This window comes from Siphateles boraxobius, unplaced genomic scaffold (genome assembly GCF_051911475.1).
Source record: "Siphateles boraxobius isolate OS27281-9 unplaced genomic scaffold, OSU_SipBor_1 70, whole genome shotgun sequence".
NCBI lineage: Eukaryota > Metazoa > Chordata > Actinopteri > Cypriniformes > Leuciscidae > Siphateles > Siphateles boraxobius.
The window spans coordinates 315,102-337,626 of NW_027509198.1; the positions used below are offsets into that span (position 1 = coordinate 315,102).

The following is a 22,525-nucleotide window of genomic DNA, read 5'->3' on the forward strand; positions in this document are numbered from 1 at the left end:
TGTGATGCAATTTTGCGATTCGCAGTCCAGAAGAGAGAGAGAGCGGAGCCAAACCGTGCACAACACGACAGCCCTGCATAATGAGTGACAATGAGGACAACTAAACATTCAAACATGGTTATCCTTTAGATCTGGGATATTATTCTACTTTTATTTTAGATTTCGGATTTCAAAGATTATAAAAAGAAAATATTTGAGATGAAACCATTACAAACTAGACGCATTCTGTCTTGCGCAACTTCCTTCCCTCACAGCGGTGCGCTGTCATTTCTACCCAAACGTACCGTCAGAATCAGCACGATCGGTGATTGTTGTAAAATGCAGTCTCTACTGTTGCTAAATTGCGGACTCGTTTAATCATAAAAAGAGCTATTAAAAGCACAAAAATCTGCGCAAGAGACGCTGTTCACAAGGCGACGCGCTCCGAAATGGACTGCAACGAGACAAGAAAAGTATACTTAACTTTGGGCTTCATGTGCGCATCTAAACTATCAAATATACATCAAATATAAAAATGACCTGCTCTGAGATTCACTGAAACACAGTTTATTCACTTAAACACAGTTTATGTCTTAAATGGACGTAACTAGTTGGGAGAAAATTATGGTGCATCAGTCATCTATTAGATCTGCACTCGGTCTTAAAGGGGCAGCGTCTAGTAAACCTGTGATGATTGAGCCATTAATGCAAATCAAACAACAAAAGGCAGAGAAAATCACTCACAGCTCTAGAATGAAAAACTTAAACTTTAATAAGCATTAATCTATCTATGATAAACTATGCAGTGTTATTTTACATTTGATTACTAAATTAGATTTCTTTTCAGACAGGAACACTTACCTGAAACGTAATGTTAGTAGACCTTCCTGAATTGAAGATATATATATTGAATATACACTGTGTATATAATTTGTATCTTTGTTTAATTGTATTCTTTTTTGACCATGTGTTTGTACTTGTTTTTGATTATCGTGTCCTATCTCAAGTATATAAAACAAAAAGCCTACACACTGCTGCATAACAAATAGATATTTTATTGTTTTTGTTAAAGCATTGCTTTTTCTTTTGCTATAGATATTTTACATTTCAAAATATAAAGCAAATGTTAATTATTACCCGAATGTAAAAAAAAAAAAAAAAAAAAAAAACACCAAAAAGAACCGATAATACCGTTAAAGTACCGGATTCATAAGGAGTATCGGTAAGAGTAGTAATACCGTTAAAACCTTAACGATACCCATCCCTAGTTACAACAGAAGATATTTTTAGATATTCTTTACTTTTAAATATATTTCGATTATGACAACTCAGAATAGTTTTTTTTAAACCTCTCGGGTCGACAAACGCGCTGGATTTTTTTCACATAGCAGCAAAATAGACTTAAAATACTCCGTCATTTATGGTCATAAGAAATATGAAAAAAAATAAACTGTTAAATGTCTACTTTTTTATGTGTCCACTTACAATCGCAACAAAACATTGTGGTTTTGGAAAATAAAGAAAATAAACAGGGTATGCTTTCTGCCTCTCCGTCTCAGTGAATTTTTTTCTGGAGCACGTTTCTAAACTTAAACAAAACTTAGCAAATATTAGTCACACAGGTAAGAGCAATATATCTTTATGATCATTTAAGTGTCTACTTTTAAATGAAGTGGGGAGCGAATAACGGGCTTGACCTTGGAAACGTGAAACACCGGGTGAATTCTCTTAAATTGGGGGGTAATTTGAGCCGAACTGTCACCGGGTTAAGCACCTTGGTTATAATGTACGGTCCAATAAATTTCGGTCCCAGTTTATGTGCGGGAAGTCTGAGGGGAATGTCCTTGGTAGACAACCTAACTTTTTGACCACACATGTAAAGTGGGGGCCTAGACCGGTGACGTTCCGCCGACGCCCTGTTCCTTTCGCCAGTCCAGGAAAGGGCTTCTCTGGCGAGCCTCCACGTATGAAGGCATCTCTGAATGAATGTCTGCGCGGATGGAACAATGGCGTCAGTTTCTTGTGATTGAAATAACGGGGGCTGGTAGCCTAAACAGCACTGGAAGGGTGACAATCCCGTAGACGCGACCCGGAGTGAGTTATTCTAGAACTCTAGAGACGACGTCCACCGGGAGGCCATGGATGCAGAAAACGGGGTCTAAGACAATGGCCGCTGTCTCCCTCGCTGAAGGTAATTTGGGGAGGGGAATGAAATGAACCGCCTTCGAGAACCTGTCAACCACAGTAAGGACCACGGTATTGCCACTAGATATGGCTAGACCTGTGACAAAGTCCATGACTATGTGTGACCAGGGTCTCGAAGGGATAGACAGTGGCTGGAATAGCACTGCTGAGGGTCGATTCGAGCCCGACACCAGAAACGTTGCTTGATTAACGAACATGTTCGAGTAGCTCCCGGGTGGAAAGCCAGACTGGATGAGTGACTCCACTGAAGAACGCTAGTTCGGACCGGCTCCGGCACAAACAACAGACTCGCTGGACAGCCCGTGGGAATCGTGACATCGCGTAATGCCTCACGGACCCTGGACTCCACCTCCCAAGTAACCGCCCCGACCACCCGGTTGGGAGGCACGATGGTTACTGAAGAGGTGGAATCAGCTTCTACTTCAAAAACCCATGAGAGCGCATCGGGCTTACCATTCTTACTACTGGGGCGATATGAGATGTTAAAATCAAATCAGCCGAAAAATAATGCCTAGCGAGACCCAGGAACGGAACCGACCATGCGTGAAACTCGATTCTCGAGCAGCCGCTGTAACACTCGCCTGACGTGCTGGACATGGTCTCGCTCGTTCTGGGAGAAGTTCAGGATGTCGACGAGATATACAAATACAAACCGGTCGACCATGTCTCTGAAGAATATTTTCTCACAAATATCTTGTATATTTTACTAGCACAAAAACAAGTACATAACTACAGCTGCTTGAAACTGCTGCGACGAATCTGAAACACTGTTTTTCGCTTTCAAGTGACAAGTTTTGCACACTCTCCCTTTTGCACCATATATTTTGTTAAATGTGGAGCAAAAGTGACTTGTGCATCTGTAGAGGCAGTGGGCGGAGCCTACATAAATATTCATGAGTTTCCCGGGCATGCGCGTGGAACTGCTCATTAAATATTCTACAAGTGTGCAACTCTCATTGGATGAATTCACATACTGATTTGCGGATGAGCAAAATTTGTCCGTGACTTCACATTTTTTGATGCGGGTGTTTAAATGCGTTTTGCACCATATTCACTGCAGCAACCTAATTTCTCTCTGTAACTTCAAATTTACTGTGTGGCTATTCTCTACAACTACAAATTTCACTGTCACAGGCGTTCAGTTGTTTTGCACCAAAAATACCTTCATAGATCTGCCCCAAAAACTTTTCCAATTGTCTATGAATTCTATATTATTTTGCGGGTACCACTTAGACAGCCAGCCATTGAGTGAGGACAGTCTACTAACTATCTCATCACTCCTTCGAACAGGAAGGGGGCCAGAGCAAATTACAGTGCCTGACATCGTACTTGCGAGTTCACACACCGGAATCCGGATTGCTACTCGTGTTGAACTGGATGTCATTCGTGTTGAATCTCATGTTGAACTGGATGTCATTCAAACTTATGACATCGAATAAGTGATGTAATTGACAGCACACATGTCAGAATCCAGGCGCCCCACACGCACGAAGATCAGTACGTGAACAGAAAAACCTTTCATTCTGTTAATGTGCTGTAAGTGTGACCATCTGTGCAGATTAAGAAATGTTGTTGCATCGTGCCAGGGAGTACACCCGACTTTGGCAGAGAGCAAGATCGGGAGAGATTTTGATGCTGTAATATATATGATGGCCTACTGCTACGAGACCTTGGTTACTCCTGCAAGCCATGGCTCATGACGCCCTCCAGTCAACTTAGATGTATAACTTATTATGACATTAAAAATTAAAAATATTTGAATCTTGACTAACTTGACTAATTTTAAAGTAAAAAAACATAGCTATGTTGTACCTTATGTAACTTATTGATCATATTTTTTCAGTGTATTAAAATGTATTATGATCATTTTTTTACTCTTGTAGGAAATATACAACAATGCATTGACACACACTCTCAACAATGAACTGCGTGTTAAGCCTCAAAGGGCTTGCAAAATTCTGTTGTTCTTTTTAACATATCCCACATGTATTCTGTCTTCGAAGAGGAGGATGAGCTCGAAGAAGAGGGTCATGAAGCAAATCTTCTGCAACAAAATTTCCAACAGGCTGGAATTGCTGTGAGAGATGCCATCGTGAATCCATTCTTTAATTAGTATTAGCCAATAGTTTTAGCAGTTGTAATATTAAAAATAAAATGTATTAGTAGCAGTAGTAATATTAATGATAAAATTTAGAATAGCAGTTGCAATTTAAAGTCATGTTATTTATTAGTAGTGCTATTTATTATTGTTAATATTATATATGAATTTATTAACTATATATTATTTGTTGTTATTATTATTTTGTTAATATATTTGTTCTTATTATTAGCACAAATAAATACAAAACTTTTCAGATCTGTCATAAAATGTATTCGTCAATTGACGTGACTGTTATTTTCCCTTCACTTTGTAGCTACAGAAGTTTGTTGTTAAGAAAGTTGTAAAGGTACAGTTTTGTTCTTTGTAGCTGTAGAAACTCTCTCTGCAGATCCAGCACTTCTTGTAGCGACTGGAGAGAGTATTTGCGTTTTTCTGCGATTCATAAGTGTTTTTGAGAAATTATGAAATTGTCTGAAAATAATATTGAGGCAGTTCGAAGTCAAATTAACAATAGACTAAAATACTAGTTAACTAAGAAACAATAAAAGCTCACTTGGTTGCTTCTGGTTTGGCGTTCTGCTGGCGCTTTGTCGTGTTGAAGCTGCTTTGACTGCTGGAAAGGTCTAACGCGTGAAACAAATACCAATCATCATATTATATTGTTGTCATATATTCCGCCTGTCATGATCTCGATAATCGTTTATGCTCATTAAGACAATATCCTCTCACTCGGTGTTATACTGTTCCTCTGGTTCAGCTTCACTCTGTAAACCGCAGGGATGCCAACCAGAACAGGAGAGTCCGCCACAATTCAGTAGAGTCTGACAATTCAGTCGCGGTGGTCCTCCTCCTGCAGTGTTGTTATCGTTAGCTCTCAGTGATACGCCAACAAAACACACTCGGTGCGGTGAAAACTATGGAAAAAAGTGCATTTTCTCACCAGTTTTGCTGGACTCCCTCTTATGAAGGCTTATTTCTTTTTTGCCACCACAGATACGTTTTTGTATTTTTGAATTACCTCTGTACACCTAGATTCTGGTCTTTTTTGTTTGTTTTCCTTATCCATTTCTTTATCCATTTTATCCATGTTTTCTGTAAATCTGCTACTGGGTTAATATATATAGTAGCGTGTCCATGGCAACAATATAATTTTATAACGGCAAAACCTGGATCGCTGTCATGAAACACTTGACGTTTCCCTTACCTAAGAGAACAGTTTATGGGATTATATGAAACACCAGTCATTCCCTTAGTAAGGGGAAATCACCACTTTAGTCTCTTACTTAAGGGAAAAACTAAAGGTGCTTTATGCAACCGGCACAGTACTCTTGTGCTGGAAAGTTGTGAGACTGTTTCAAAAATTAATTAGTAGTTGAATAATATGAACAGATTCATTTAAATTTGGGTTTTGAATGATGTTTTGTGCACAGTGGATTATGAAAATGATGAGTTTATTAAAAAGTTTATGATGAGTTTTTGTGACAGTTAAAAAAAGTTTAAATGAGAATTGTAAAATATTATTTAATAATTTGCTAAATTTCTGTGAATTTATGAATGTTTTTGTGTGGTATGTACGTGTGATATGTGTATGTATGTACATTTGAGAAAATAGATGTGTATGAGATTTTTTATTTATTCATTATTATTTTTTCAATTTTTAAAAAAAAATCTGAATAATGAAATTGTAAAAAGGTTTGGGTTTTTCTTTTTCTGTAAATATAAATGATGTGATACGGTTAAATATTGGTATGTCTATACAGTGTAATTATAAATTAAGGTGTGTTAAATGTCTCTCTCTATCTCTCTCTCTCTGCTGTAGGTTAAGCTGCTGTGATATGACAGATGAAGGTTGTTCTGCTCTGACTTCAGCTCTGAAATCAAACCCATCACACCTGAGAGAGCTGAATCTGAGCTGGAATAAACTAGGAGACTCTGGAGTGAAAAACCTCAGTGATCTACTGATGAACCCACAATTCAAGCTGGAGAAACTAGAGTTAGTATCATTATACTGTACAGCAGTTACATTGTGATTAAAGTTAGCTGTTTATTTTATTTTAAGGCAACTGGACTCAAGTCTCATTATTTTTAGCACTGCACTTTCTGCTGTTTCTCGATCTGAAGACATATTCAGAAATACTAGTAGTTAAGAGATTTCTATGTTTTTCAGTATAAAGAGTATTAAACTTTGAAGCATTTGAAACTTTGTGGCTTTAAAATTGTTTTATATGCTGAAATCTGACAAATATTTGCTTTGAAACAATACAGAAGGGAGAACAGACTAAAACAACAAATTACAGTAAATTATTCTGACAGAGTTACAGTTATACTGGACTAATGGTACTTTTCACTAAATCTTAATTTATTAAGCAAAATGTGTATTTAGAGTCAAGTCAAGTCATCCTCATTTATATAGCGCTTTTAACGATGTAGATTGTTTCAAAGCAGCTTTACAGAGATAAACATATAATTTAAGGTAACAGAGATTGGTTTGGTTGTATAGTGGCTCTTGAAAAATGTTTTTTCCAGCTAAAGTTAGTTTTGATTGATTCACTTCCGTCTAAATGATCATTTGTTATTAAATTAGGGGCCGCTAAGACGACACCGTTCTCTCTAAACAGACTTTAAACGTGGACCTGTGATAGACGCTGATGGCGTTCACATGCGCATTAAGAATTGATTCTATAGTTATGTGCGTTTGAATATATGTGTGCAGGTTTGTAATTCCTTACAAACCATGCCTAAACAAACTACTTGTCTATAAATTTTGATGCAGAATTTTTATTTTATCTTATCACTTTGGGAAGGTACGCGAACCGAAAAATTCCACAACGCTTTATCTGTAGAGTGGTATAGGGATCCTCCATAGGGAGAGGCTAGTTGGCACTTCAGCACTGCATTGTCATCAGGTCCAGGCGAAAGTCCTTCGTCAGATCTGGAAACGCTAAAATTAGCGTAGATGCCATTCTTCTTATGATGTAACGAGTACATCAGGATATGAGGGAAGTGTTCCCAGTTCCGGCTGACCTAATCTAAGCAGCCTAATATTGAATTATAGAAGGCTATAGAGTGTTATGTGAATGCTAGGTCAAAGAGATGTGTTTTTAGTCTAGCTTTGAACTGACAGACTGTGTCTGCTTCCCGGACAATGTTAGGAAGATTGTTCCAAAGTTTTGAGCTAAATAGGAAAAGGATCTACCGCCAGCAGTCGATTTATATATTCGAGGTATTATCAACTGGCCGGAGTTTTGAGATCGCAATAGACGTGAAGGACTATAATGCGTTAAGAGCTCGCTCAAGTACTGGGGAGCTAAACCATTTAGTGCTTTGTAAGTAATCAGCAATATTTTAAAATGTATACGATCTTTAATAGGGAGCCAATGCAGTGTTGACAGAACCGGGCTAACATGGTCATACTTCCTGGTTCTGGTAAGAACTCTAGCGGCTGCGTTTTGAACTAGCTGTAGTTTGTTTATTAAGCGTGCAGGGCAACCACCCAGTAGAGCATTACAATAATCTAGCCTTGATGTCATGAACGCATGAACTAGTTGTTCCACATTTGTCAATGAGAGCATATGACGTAATTTAGATATATTTTTAAGATGGAAAAATGCGGTTTTACAGACACTAGACACGTGACTTTCAAATGAAAGATTGGTATCAAAGAGCACACCCAGGTTCCTAACTGACGACGAAGACTTAACAGAGCAGCCATCAAGTGTTAAACTATTCTAAGTTATTACGTGTGGAAGTTTTTTGTCCAATAATTAGAATCTCTGTTTTTTCAGAATTTAGTAGTAGGAAATTACTAGTCATCCAATTTTTGATATCAACTATGCATTCCGATAATTTTGTGAATTGGTGAGTTTCGTTAGGTTTGGAAGAAATATAGAGCTGAGTATCATCAGCATAACAGTGAAAGCTAATTCCATGTTTCCTAATGATATCTCCTAAAGGTAGCATGTACAGAGTGAACAGCAGCGGTCCTAGTACTGAGCCTTGTGGTACGCCATACTGAACTTGTGATCGATAAGACATCTCTTCATTTACTGCTACAAACTGATAGCGGTCAGATAAATATGATTTAAACCATGCTAATGCAATTCCACTAATGCCAACATAGTTTTCTAGTCTATTTAAGAGAATGTTGTGGTCAATGGTGTCAAATGCAGCACTAAGATCAAGTAACACTAATAGAGAGATACAACCACCATTGGATGATAAGAGCAAATCATTTGTGACTCTAATGAGAGCTGTCTCAGTGCTATGGTGCGGTCTAAATCCTGACTGGAAATCCTTGCAGATACCATTTCTTTTAAGAAAGGAACACAGTTGTGAGGATACTGCCTTTTCTAGTATCTTTGACAGAAAAGGTAGATTTGAGATCGGCCTGTAATTGACTAATTCTGTAGGATCAAGTTGTGTTTTTTTAACAAGCGGTTTAATCATAGCCAGCTTAAAGGTTTTTGGTACGTATCCTAGAGACAGAGATGAATTAATGATGTTAAGAAGAGGATCTATGACTTCTGGAAGCATCTCTTTCAGTAGTTTAGTCGGTATAGGGTCTAACATACATGTTGTCGATTTAGATGAATTAACGAGTTTGCAAAAATTCTTCCTCTCCTATGGCAACAAATGAATCAAATTTTACCTCAGGGAGACTATAATGCACTCCCTGATGTGATGCTGTAGTAGACAGTTGCATAGTTATAATTTTGTCCCTAATATTATCAATCTTATAAGTGAAGAAGTTCATAAAGTCATTACTGCTGTGTTTCTTGAAAACTTCTGGGCTTGAAGCTTTCTTTTTTCGTTAGTGTAGCCACTTTTTCAAATAAATACCTTGGATTATGTTTATTTTCTTTTAATAGGGTTGAAAAATAAGCAGATCTAGCAGCTTTTAAAGCCTCTCTGTAAGAAATCGAGCTCTCCTTCCATGAAATCCGAAATACCTCTAGTTTTGTTTTCTTCCAGTTGCGCTCCATTTTTCTGGCTGCTCTTAAGGGCCCGGGTGTGCTCGTTGTACCACGGTGTTGGACTATTTTCTTTAATCTTCTTTAAGCGTTTCTTTAATTTTACTCTAATGTAATTTAGAGGTTGTAAACTACATTTTAAAATTACTTTAAAAAATCTTGTGCATGAATCACAGTTTATTTTATGTTGAAAATATGAAATCAGTCCATTTAAATGTCAACTTTTCTGTTGTTTCTATATCTATCCTATATATTAATCTACAGTGATAAATTCACTTATTTGTGGAGTGAGGATGGACTAGTTTACTCAATTGCTCCTGTCTTGGTTTGTTCATACCATTAAGTTTACATGATTTTGCTGGTGTATTAGTGACTGTATGGCACTTTTATTAATATTATTAATGATGCTTTTAACTCCCACATGAACTGAACATGGATTTGAGTCATTTTCCCTTTCTGTCTTCAGTCTGAGTGGATCCAGTATTACAGAGAATCAGTGTCTCATCCTGACTTCAGCTCTGAAATCAAACCCATCACACCTGAGAGAGCTGAACCTGAGCGGGAATAAACTAGAAAACACAGGAGTGAAGCACTTATGTGATGTACTGAAGGATTCGCACTGTGAACTGGAGAGATTGAGGTCAGTCACAATCACATACAAGAATCAAAATGCTTAAAATCACTTCAAGTTTAAACCAAAACACTTTTTATACTCAATATCTCATGAAGAGTCTGTGTTCACATTATATTTGTGTAAAATTCTTCCCATTAATGATTTGTTTGTAAAATAATCTCTCTTCCTCTGTTTGTATTTCTAGTCTACAGAACTGTGGCATTACAGATGTTTCTTCTTTAACTCAGTCTTTGACTAACTCAAAAGCACTGCAGTTTTTAAAAGAGCTTGATCTGAGACACAATAAGATAGGAGACTCAAAGCAGCGGCTCAGAGACGTGATACGAGACTCAAACTGTGACCTGAGGTGAGGAAAATCACTTTATGATATTAAAGAGATCTAGTCTAGAAATCTAGACTCACCCAAGCGGCAGCAAATTTTATTTTGCAGCCAGTGTCGTCTAGCAACTCTCCGTTGGCTTGCGAGCTGGCAAAACCAAACTCTTGTCATGCCATTCATATCGTGTATAGAGTCGGTAGGCTGGCTTAACAGAGTTGCGACGGTTCCGCGTGAAAAGTCGACGGCTGCTGCTGCTGGCGAAAAGCGGTCTTTCAAATCAGCTTTGGCCGTGACTCTGGAAGATTTGAGGTTAAGCTTTTCTTCGAGAAAAGAACAAAGAACAACACTGAAGTCCATCACTCTGACTACGTCACCTTCTTCGTTGCTCTGGTTGGTTGTAGCGCTATCCTGTCCTGCACCTGAGACCCGTCTGTCTGTCGGAAAGGGCATGGTGAGCTGGTGCCAGCTTACGTCACGCAGTACCACAGTAAATAGGAAATTTAATTGCAGTAGCCACTGTTCAAACTGAAGAGGGCAGCACTCAGATGTCTTTACACCATATATTTTAGAATTAAAACACTTTATACCCAAACGTCAAAACATTTACTGAAATCAATAAACAGCATTAATAAAGCCCCAGTCTTACAGACCATTACCTAATAAACTGTTTCAAGGTTTGGTTACCATTTAAACATTCGTTAAAGGACATTATCATTAAGCTTTATTGCAACACAGGGATTGTGTGAGAACAAAATGTAAAGTTGATAAAAATGTTAAAATGAGGAAAGAGAACAAAAGCACACTGTCACAATTTTATACAACACCTGCTTTACTCACTGTGTCAGTAATAGTGAATATTTCAGTGTGAAAACAGACTTGGTCAGATTGTAGGAAAACGCTGCACTCCTGCTAAAATCAGTGCAGTTCCAGTTTCAGCTCACAGCGTCCAGCGCACATGAGAACTGTCTCTGTCTCTAGTTTGTACTGTGACAAGCAACACGTCACACTACTCTACACTTACTTTACTCTCAGTTATTTACTAAGAGCAGGGATGCAAACACATGTTTGGTCAAAAAAGAGAGAGGTAATCGAAGCCCTCGCCCCGCGGTAAATATCCAGATACTTACATTGCCACCAACCCCTGCCATCCCCGGCCCACCCCTATAGGCACATGTAGTAAAATGAAATTCAAATAAAGTTTTGACAAAAAAGGTTGTATAAAAAGATAAACCTCACATATTTCAGCCTTTAAATCATTTTTATAAAAAGAATGAGTAAAAAAAAAAATTCCTTGACATATACATTAATGCACATTAGCTTATCTTGTATTATTAATAGTAAAATTCGGTCAGATTTTCCCATGGCGTCTGTCGTTGCTATGCAACCATGCACTGCGCTCTCCACAACGACAAAGAAGTTTTAGTAGCTAATAGATTTTCACCACCGAAAAATGCTTGCTGTAGCTCTGCTAAAAGATTTATTTACGGAGAAGAGAAAAACAACCCCATCCTTCATGTTGACTGAGCTTTCAATGTTCTTACGGAAAAGGTGAAGCTGATTGGTTGGTTCTTGTCACATGACCTGCGGTGAGCTTGCGGCATTCTGAAAAGTTTTCATCTCGCTGTGTCTGGAAAGATCGTTTCAATTATGAGCGCGCGCCACCATTTGAAATAACGAACTTGAGAGCGCAAAAGACACGATATGTGAACAGCCCTATGGTGTTTATTTAGTCTCAAAACTCGCGAACAGAATACGAGGGCAAAAAACAGTATACGCGCGCAGAATGCCATCCTTGTGCGGCCCCTTGACGAGCTACCTCAGGCCCAGAGCTAGTGGAAGAAACACTAGTGGTTCACGCTTGCGCGCATACTGCTGTTTTGGCGCGCAGTGTTCTGATTTGCTTATTTCCTATTTACTTGTTTGATGGAGGCAATCCAGAATTATTGTTGGTGAAATTATAATCAGACCCCCCCCCCCCCCCCCCCCCCTTAAAAAAATCTCTTCGGATCTGCACGATTCACACAAGTCACCAAAACTGACGTGAAAAAAGCGGGAGGCGCCGAAAAGCGCGCTGTTTGCATCCCTGTAAGAGCCTACAAACATGTTTAAACTAAAGGATTTAACGTGTGGACATTTAACTGAAAGGTTTTAACTGAAAATAACATTTGTATTTTCTCCCTGTGGTTTCTTCCACACGCCGTACACTCATCAGTGTGTGTTTCTCCTTTACAGAGACTCAATAGGAGTCGCAGGTCCTTCTGCACTCCCACCAACACAAACACACAAACATATCAACCTCATTCATGCTTTACATCTATTATACTTAACTCAAATATTGTTTGAGAAATATCTCTGCAAGATAATGTGAACTGATTACAAAAATGTAATGTAAATTCTTTTTTTTTTTTTTACAAAAAAAACCCCTGTAATTAAAATATAAGTGATGTTCACTTTGTTCCACTGAACACTGATTGTTCTCTCTTCTGGTTTCTCCTTAGAGAGTATATTAAGATCGATTCACCAAACGTCCCTAATAAATCATTACATCAGTTTAAATCTGTGAAACGGAGATGAGAGGATCAGGAACCATCAGGAGATCCACAGAAGAGCCTCATTACTGTCTATGAGGAGAAATAAATGTGTGATTAGTGTGTAAATGTGTTTCATACAGGTGGAAGAGACTCAATTAAATAATGCAGCATTTGTGTTAGCATGCGTATTAGAAACATGTGATATTGAATGATTAATGTTGGTTTAGTATTCAGCCAAATGATGGTTTAGTTTTATTTAAAGGAGGAACAGAGGAAGCGGCTCAGATGAGTCTGTCTGCAGAAATCTTCAGTTTAAGGCCTACAAATATAATCATGTCTGGATTGAATTTATACATAATGATTAAAATGTTTCTTATCATAAATAAGATTGTCAAGTATAGCACATAAATGTATCATATGTTATAAAGACTACAATGTGAAATTTGCAAAGTTAAGGACATTTATATATAAATTTTCTCTTTCATTTTATGCATATAATATATTTGTTGGTTTGTTAGTGTTTTATTTTATATTAATTTACTGTCTGTTCTCTACAGACCAACTAAATTTTTTTACTTGTTAGCAGCATTATTTATTACATTTCAGTTGTCTCAATGCATTTTATTTAAAAATTATAATCTTCTCTTTCACCGCATTTATATTTGCATGTAAATAAAATAATATATAGTTGAGAGCAATTGTTTTTGTTTGAAAAGTTCACTTGCCTGTTGTAAGTATTATTAAGTGAAGTTCACAGTGTAATTTGGGGAGGAGTGAGCCCATCTAATGTTTAAATGAGCAGCGGGAGCATATAAGCAGCGCTCAGCTTGCTCTGGCATCAGCTGTTCTGGCACTGCGCCGCCACACTTCACCCACAGCATCTTCAGCTCGACGTGCTGGTTCCACCGTTCTCCTCCACACGTCTACAGAAACCCAGCAGCAAAACACTATTTTTAAATTCACTGTAATGGGGGCCGATTCCCCCTTTTCCTCATGGCTTTTTACAGAGATATAATTGCGCTACAGCTCTCATTTAGCTATATCCAGATCTCAAACTTACCGCCAGAAGATATTAATTCTGCCATGTAGAAACTGAACAAATTCATGTTGATAAAATCTTTAAATGGGAAGAATTCAATCCTAAAAGAAAAATCTGCAGTCGTCATCGACACGCTCTACTTCTCCTCATCAAGGCTCTCTCACGGGCCGAACGCCACGAGCTTCACCTCTGCATCTCTGCTTCCACGCAGGGGACGCTGATTACATCATCAGGGTTTCTGCAACACTTCAGCGGAGCCGCACTGCCCGTACTTGCGCCTGAGAAGTCACCTTGTCATTGTCGTATACACTGTACATGAGTCCAATCGTTCAGCGAATTTCAGCGAGGTACTTCTACTGAAGCGTCCGCGCGGGCTCCAAACATCGGTTCAAATCAGTACAAAGAATCCCAATGAACTTAATCCACCAATAGGCTATCATATTATCGTCTGACTCGCACACTGAATGGTAAGACTGCATTAAGCAATACCTTGATCAATTGACCCTTCGCTAAGCCACGCCCCAAATCCGCTACTGGCCAATCGTGTCTTAGCAACCGTAACTAGGCGCGGGAGGTCTGGCAAGCTTTCGAGCGAGGGAAACATGCCGAAGCGTTGTGCGTATGGATTGTGTAAATCTGATACCCGGTATCCTAAAAGTTTGGACGGGGAGTGGAATTTTTTTCCTTCACGAAAATCTAAAAGCCAAGGGGAGAAATGATGTGCGTGGCTCCAGCAGTGTGGAGACCCCATTCACAACTAAATGTCGACAGGATTAACATAAACACCTATTCCTTGGAAATAATGACGGTCCTTTGTTCATAATGCATATATTTTAACGTAAAATAAGACGATTAAAGACAAGATGGAGGCTCACTGACATACTTTAAAATATATTTTGTTAATTTTGTTTGCATTTTGTTAATCGACTGCCTACTAAGGTTACCCCTGACTGTGTAACTTCAACCCAATCCGATCGCAGCTCTCCCGGATAAGCTCCCGGATTTATGGATAAGCTGTTTGATTTATAATTATTATATTATTTTGCGTAGCAACAGTAACTAGGGAGGGCAGGGCTTAGCGAGGGGTCAATTGTAGTGTGTGTCGTTATGTTGCACACACAGAAGAGGCTGCGTTTTCTGGTGGCACATATACGTTTTATTTTTGTCACATGCTGTAATCTGCAAATTCAACAAAGACAACAATAAATTAGTTTTTGTTTCAAAGTGTTGAAGTAGCTGTCAGTGTGACTTCATGTCAAAAAGTGAAACGCCCTTTCAATTAGTGATGGCCATTTCAAAACACTCTTCATGACGCTATGAAACCTTTACGAATCTTTTGTTCCGGATCAATGGTTCGGACCGTGTATCAAACTGCCAGAGTCACGTGATTTCTGTAAACGAAGCTTCATTACGTCATAACTGTTTCGAAACACTTCGAAATTTCAATGGTTCACCGCCGGGGGCGATGATCTCTGTCAACCCATGATCATGAGGAGTCACTGAGAACCAATGAACAAGTGTCTCAGGGTTTTACCTGATCTCTGATCATTTTTATACATTTGTAGACGTTTTAATTAGACATTAGAATAATTAAAATTAATAATGGTAGTTAATAGTCTTTTATTGACCTGTTTAGCCATTCATAGAACAAACAAAACATACCCTGACAATTGAGAAAATAACATACAGACACTTGATAATCTTATTTGAGGATTATATCATTACATTTAAAAGATTTTACTTAAAAAGAATTAGCAATAGATTTGTAAAAGTTGTTTTATGCATATTTGGGCCGGGTGTATGTTGCATTTACACTGTTCTGGCCACTAGGGGTCACCGTGAAGACTGTGTCGGGTTGTTCGAAGCCTCGACACAATACGGCACATTTGCTTCAACAGTTTCAGTGTTTCACGAAGCCTCGATCTGCCCACCACTACTTTCAATAAACTCACATTACACATTTATCTGATACAGTATGGTCACAGAAAACGAAAACAGTGTATTCCACCAAATAAAACATTACTGACATTAACATTTCAGTAATAATATTATAAAGCTCAATTAACATTCATCAACTCTATACAAGAACTTTAATAGCATCAAAAGTGTTTTAAGTAGGGTTAAGTAGCTATTTAACTTATAACTTACTATTTAACTTACTATAACTGTAAACTCTCTTTAGAAAAACATTGAGTGCACTGACACTGAATGAATCTCTTTTAAACATTGTCAAGACGCGGGTGCGTCGATGTGGTCATTTTTAAAGATTACATAAAACAAAAACTTAAAACTAACACATTGAATTTACACATACACCAGTTGTGATGTCACATCACTATTCTTACCTGCAAATTCAACAAAGACAACAGTAAATGAGTTTTTGTTTCACAGTGTTGAAATAGCTGGCAGTGTGACTTCTTCATGTCAAAGAGTGAAACGCCCTGCTGCTCACCACTGCCCCCTAGCGTCACCCGCCAGCATACGCAGGTTTAAGTGATGTTAACATAGACATCTATACTTAATAAATGGTAACCAACAGTACATAAAACATATGAATAAAAATACATACAAGTATTTGAATCTATATGACTACAATTACTAATTGATATTGTTTTTACAATAATTTAATTCATACTGCTACACTGTAACACCTAACAGTCAACGAAACGAGTTCACTTGACTCAAACATTACTTAAATAGGAAAGGTAATATTAACTAAATATAACTGATTATTTTGCAGAATTTAGATCATATTGTAAGGGGTATACAGTTAAAGACCCAGAGTCAGAATTATAAAAAATTAAAGAAAATATTTACTGAAGATAGTTTGCAGTTTCATCAGCAGAAGTCAGCTTCAATACTCGCACAGGAGTTCGTAGGCCGCCCCGCTTACAGTTACAAAGATCACAGCAGTTATACGATTTCCAAGGTCTAAGCTACGTCATTGCTTACCGGATGAATGATTCTCATTGGCTATGAAATAGATAAAAACAGTAATTTTCCACACATATACAGATAGACTGAAGCATATCTCCATCGATTATGCAGCTGAAGTTAGGCACGTCATGACCTTCCAGGTCGCAGATTTGGGTTGCTGGGCGCCAGCATGTCCAGAACAACAACTCAGTCAATCTCCAATAATGCCAGTGGTTCCTTAACCTGTAACCAAGAAGACTAACACACACACCGACACACAGCTTTTCCAAGGTTGGATTTGGCCAGGCTCTCACTATAAACAGGAGAGTCCTCTCAAAACATCAAGATAATGCGTTCTTTCTCTCAAGGATAGCTAAACTTTAGTCTAACTGGAAAGAAAGGCTTTAACAAAGAAATGGCCCCTTAAACTATTGGCTTCAATGACCCCTATATGTTTTAACACATTGAAGACCTTTCTCAAACACAAAACAAGTCCCTATTTCATTTCTGGAAGCTGGGTTAAATAAGCAAGCACTGCATTCAGATATCAAATACAGACATTAAAGAATACATGAAAAGAACATTTCAGTAATCACACTGGTAACTTATTGTAACGGGGCCTTTAGCCCGTCATGTAGGGGAATATGGATTATGACTGCTCTGGAAGTTTGGACAACGAAAGGATCTTGGTCCCCGCTCCCCAAACGTTTTTAGCCTCGTTACACGCTAATGTGTGTATGTGGTTTCTTACTTTATTGTTTGGAAAATCTAAAGACCGACAAGGGTAGGCTTCAGGTATAATAATGTCACCCGGCGGCTTCCTGAAGAAAAATTGCATATATTAAAACACAGTGTGTTATGCTCCTCCCTCCCCAGATCTGATAAAGTAAGTGAGACTACCCCCACTCCCTAGCAGCTCTCAATGAAAATGTACATAAGCACAACAACAATTAAAACAATTTATTTTTCTTGTGATTGGTTATGTCTTTTTGTCTAAAGAATGAACAAAATAAAACAAAATAAATTCACAGTCTTTGAGTTGTCTTTCTTTCTGAATTCACACCAACTTTTCAACACTGAAGTTGTAAAACTCTTCTCTTGTGATATAACAAATCCCTTATGGAACTTCAAAATGAAATAATTTTCAATGTGTCAATTTGTATACCAACAAATTATCACCTTTCTCAAAAGATCACCTTCAAACAATCACATTTCTAACCAACAAACATAAACATACCATCAAATCTCACCCTTGAATAAGCACATTTAAATGTTCACTCACAGTTCACCGTTTATCAGTTCAGTCACTGGAAAATCAGGAAAATACCAGTTCACGAACGATGAATTCGAGTGCGTTGTCTGGACGTGGGGTGCGTTGCAACAACTGAAGATCCCGTATTGAAGTGTGCAAGTGCAAGTATGCAATCAACTTGGTATAAACCGTTTCACAAATGAACTGTCTCAAAAATAAAATCAACTTGAAGGTGAATTAGACTGAGATGTCACTTGAATGGCAGGGTAACAACAATCTTCACTCTGGAATCAGCGGAAAAAAATTGTATCTCTTCATTAAGTGCGTACTGCGTACTAACTGCTTCAGCGAGCTCACTCTCACGTGCTCTGACTCGTGCGGGAAACTCAATTACACGTGAACCGTCTCGTTTAACCACTAACTCGACGATACTTATCTATCAAAACACGAGAAGTGCATAAAACTGCAAAAAAACGTGTAACAAGTCTCTGAATTACAAAAATCAAACAGAGTTTGCACTTAAAATGTACTCACAGCTTCCGTGGTCTTCACAATGTGTCACCGCGTCATTCTCACAGTAAACGCATAACACTGGAACAAAACTGTCTTCTACAAAATCAAACGTAGGTCACTGCTCACACTTTCACTTAGTGCTGTCTGCGGTTGCTCTTTACTCTACTTAAGCCTCGATAATCTTCAATTGAAACGACTTATCGAACGAGCTTCTCAATCGCGACACTGCACTCTCTTCTGCGTCAGTCAGACACTCATCACACACGCGCTTCTTCGTCTCTCTCCGCTGCATTCACAGCACGCGCAAAAAGTAGATCGCTCGCCAAAATAAGAGTACCCCCCGTTACATTCCCCCCTTCTAAACCCTGCCACTTCATTGACATCTCTGGCAGATTCATCTCTGAAACACAAAACAACATGTTAGAAAACATGACATATACCTTCATAGGCTTCTCAAAGTTATAGAAGACTCTGAACGCTTATGTTACAATATAGTCACTTCTATACTTCACAGGTAAAACACCCTTGTTCTGCCTCTGAGAACGTCTAAGCTCAGGAATACTTTCTCTTTCAGCTTCTGAGATATCAGCATCATCTGAGTCATCTTGTACCCTCAACCCTGATTCAGCTATCACATTCTGATTCTCATCACTGTCATTCTGCTCTATTTCCTGTGACTCCCCTTGACCCACTCTTGTGTGTGCATGGTAAGTAGAGTGTTGTTGAATTTCAGGAAAGCATACAAGATCTGACATGTCTGTATCTGTCTCTGTTTTGTCTCTCACACTACGTTGGCGTGTACGCGGTGTTGTGGACGAGGGGAACGAGCAGTGCCTAAGCTGATCTCGATGTACAACCTTTGTAGGACCCCCCTTTTCTGGCTTGATTGAAAACACAGGTATGTCTGCATAGTTTTGTTTCAACACTATGTATGGTGTGTCTTCCCATTTATCCTGAATTTTGTTTCTGCCCCTGTGTCTGTGATTACGCAGAAGCACCCGATCTCCAGGCCTCACAAGAGCTCCAAATGACTTGCGGTCATAGATCCTCTTTCTCTTTCTGGAAGCCTCTTGAGATGCTGCGTTTGCAATCTCCACTGCTGTTTTCAGCCTCGCATGATGACCTTTCACCCAATCATCCAGGTTATCAACCTCATCTTCTTCTAGATCCTTTTCTCCAAGGACATCCATTGGTAAACGTGCATCTCTTCCGAACATTAGGTAGAATGGGGAATAACCAGTGGATGAATGCACATTGCTGTTGTAAGCCATTACCAGCTCTGGAAGGTGAGTCTTCCAATCTCTCTTTTTCTCTGGTGGCAAGGTTCTTAACAAGTCATGCATAGTACGGTTGAATCTCTCACATTGAGAGTTCCCCTGCGGATGGTATGGGGTGGTACGGCTTTTTCCTATGCCATAGACTTTGCAAAGCTCCTTGATCACGTTAGCTTCAAAACACCTCCCCTGGTCCGAGTGCAGACGAGCTGGACAGCCGTAATAACCAAACCAGTGCTTAAGCAACGCTTTCGCTGTTGTGTTTGCGGTCTGATTCTTCGTAGGAACAGCAACTGTGAATCTGGTGAACATATCCGTGAGCACAAGCACGTTTTCGTACCCTCCAGAAGATTGTTCAAGCTGCGTATAATCCATGGCTAGGACCTCTAATGGAGCTGAAACATTACTGCAGGTCATAGGAGCTCGAAGTCGGGGAAAAACATCTTTGGCTAGTGTACATCTCTTGCACTGCTTGATCCAGCATGAAACATCTGCCGACATTGTAGGCCAGTAATAATTTCTCCTCATTCGAGTTACTGTACTTCTCTCTCCAAAATGACCTCCGTGTTCATGTTGTCCCTCATACACTTCACGCTGTAGAGGCTCAGGAACAACCATCTGCCATATTTCCTCTCCATCCCTCGGATCCAAGATGCGTCTGAACAGTACTCCTTGACGCAGCTTCAGACGGTCAAATTCTTTGGCAAGCTTCTTCAATTTCGGCTCCATATCACTGTGATCCATTCTACTTGGTCTCTTGTTCCCAGATACGGCTTTATAAACGGGGCTGATCACAGGATCATTCCTCTGTTGCTTTCTTATCTCACTCCAACTATACCCATTGATTTCTCCTCTTATTGATGCCTGCACCACAGCTTTACCATCCGATTGCTCTTGGTCGATTCTTTTTCCTGGCCATAAGCATGCTCTCACTTCATCAGCTCCTAGCCGAATAAAGTCCTTCCCATCATCATCCTTCTCTGGTTCCTCCTGAGAGGGAATCCTTGACAGGGCATCGGCATTCGTGTTGTGTCGACCAGGTTTGTAGCACACTTCAAAGTCGTACTCGGCCAATTGCGCTACCCAGCGCTGCTCTACTGCGCCAAGATTAGCTGAACAGAGGTACCTCAGTGGGTTGTGGTCAGTAATCACCGTAAACTTTGAATACATAAGGTACTCCTTAAACTTTTCAGTGATCGCCCACTTTAATGCGAGCAGTTCCAACTTGAATGCACTATAGTTTTTGTCATTTTTCTCCGAACCTCTCAATCCTCTGCTGGCGTATGCCACAACACGCTCAATCCCTTCCCGTTTCTGGCTGAGGACTGCTCCCAGTCCATGAAGACTTCCATCTGTGGTAAGTATAAAGGGTTCACTGAAGTCGGGATAAGCCAGAACGGGTGGTGACGTCAAACATCCTTTCAACTCATCCAATGCGGACTGACATTCTCGGCTCCAAGTAAACGTTACTGGATTCTTGCTTGTCTTTCCTCCAGTTACCAGTGCATGCAGTGGTTTGGCAATTTGAGCAAACCTTGGGACAAATCTTCGGTAATAGCTCATAAACCCAAGCACTTGCCTGACTTCTCTCACATTTTTAGGAACTGGCCACATATCCAGGGCTTTAACTTTCTCATCATTCACTTTTATGCCCTCTGCGGAGATCTGGTGTCCTAAAAACTTTACTTCGGGCTTCAGAAGAAAGCACTTGCTTGGCTTTAACTTCAGACCATATTGTTTTAGCCGGTTGAAGACAAGTTCTAACTTCTCACAGTGACTTTCAAAATCTCTGGAGAAGATAATGACATCGTCTAGATAGACAAGAAGAACGTCAAAGGCCAAGTCACCAAGCACCACACCCATAAGGCGCTGAAAGGTGGCCGGAGCATTGCACAGCCCGAACGGCATCCTGGTCCACTCAAACAGCCCAAAGGGAGTGGTAACGGCTGTCTTCTCCTGATCCGTTTTACTCACAGCCACCTGGAAATACCCAGCAGTCAAATCCAGTGTAGAGAACAGCTTGGCGTTGCCCAACGCATCCAAGGACTCGTCCACTCGTGGGAGCGGGTATGCATCCTTATACGTTACTTCGTTGAGTTTTCGATAATCACAGCAGAAGCGCACACTGCCATCCTTCTTCATGACAATAACTGCGGGTGATGCCCAGGGGCTACTGCTTTCTTTAAGGACTCCCTGGGACACCAGACCCTGGACATGCCTTTTGACCTCTTGAAATATCTGTGGCGGTACTCTACGATGGCGCTGCTTTATTGGTGGCGCTTCACCTGTCGGAATATTGTGCACCACAGCCGTGGTGTAGCCATAGTCTTGGTCATCCTTAGAGAAAACATCTCTGTGCTTTGATAGCAACTCGATGAGCCTTTCACATTGTCCTGGTGTGAGTCCTTCATAATTCACTTCAACAGGAACTGGTAGCGGCGTGAGTGAGTTTGTATCCACTTGAACTTTGTCTTGCACCAACTCTTTGACATGGAGCACTCCATCATCTTCCTCAAATTCAAGCACGTCCTTTGTGATTACTTCCTTTGGCTTATAGACAGAAGCAACTCTGAATCTGGGAACAAGTCTAACGGCTTTTCCACTCAAGTTCACTACACGCACAGGAACCTTTCCATCCTCTGTTTTAGCAAGAACATGAGCCACTAAAAGTCCGTTTGGCAAATTTACTCCAGCGACTGGCGCAACCAGCACCTGACTGTTCACCCTAGGCGACACTCCACAGCGGCCCTCCAGCACCTTCTCACAGCGGGGAGGAATAGTGACAGCCTGTT

The 22,525-nt window shown here is 39.6% G+C and overlaps 1 pseudogene across 1 annotated transcript in view; it reads left to right on the top strand.

The window, feature by feature from the left end:
• Positions 1-12,585, top strand: part of LOC143724246 (NACHT, LRR and PYD domains-containing protein 3-like) — a 39,128-nt pseudogene extending 26,543 nt beyond the window's left edge. Inside the window, exons 9-12 of the transcript XR_013197293.1 lie at positions 6,105-6,278; positions 9,722-9,895; positions 10,074-10,235; positions 12,441-12,585. The product of XR_013197293.1 is annotated as an NACHT, LRR and PYD domains-containing protein 3-like (transcript). The remainder of the gene's footprint in view (positions 1-6,104; positions 6,279-9,721; positions 9,896-10,073; positions 10,236-12,440) is intronic.
• The last annotated feature ends 9,940 nt before the right edge of the window (positions 12,586-22,525 follow it).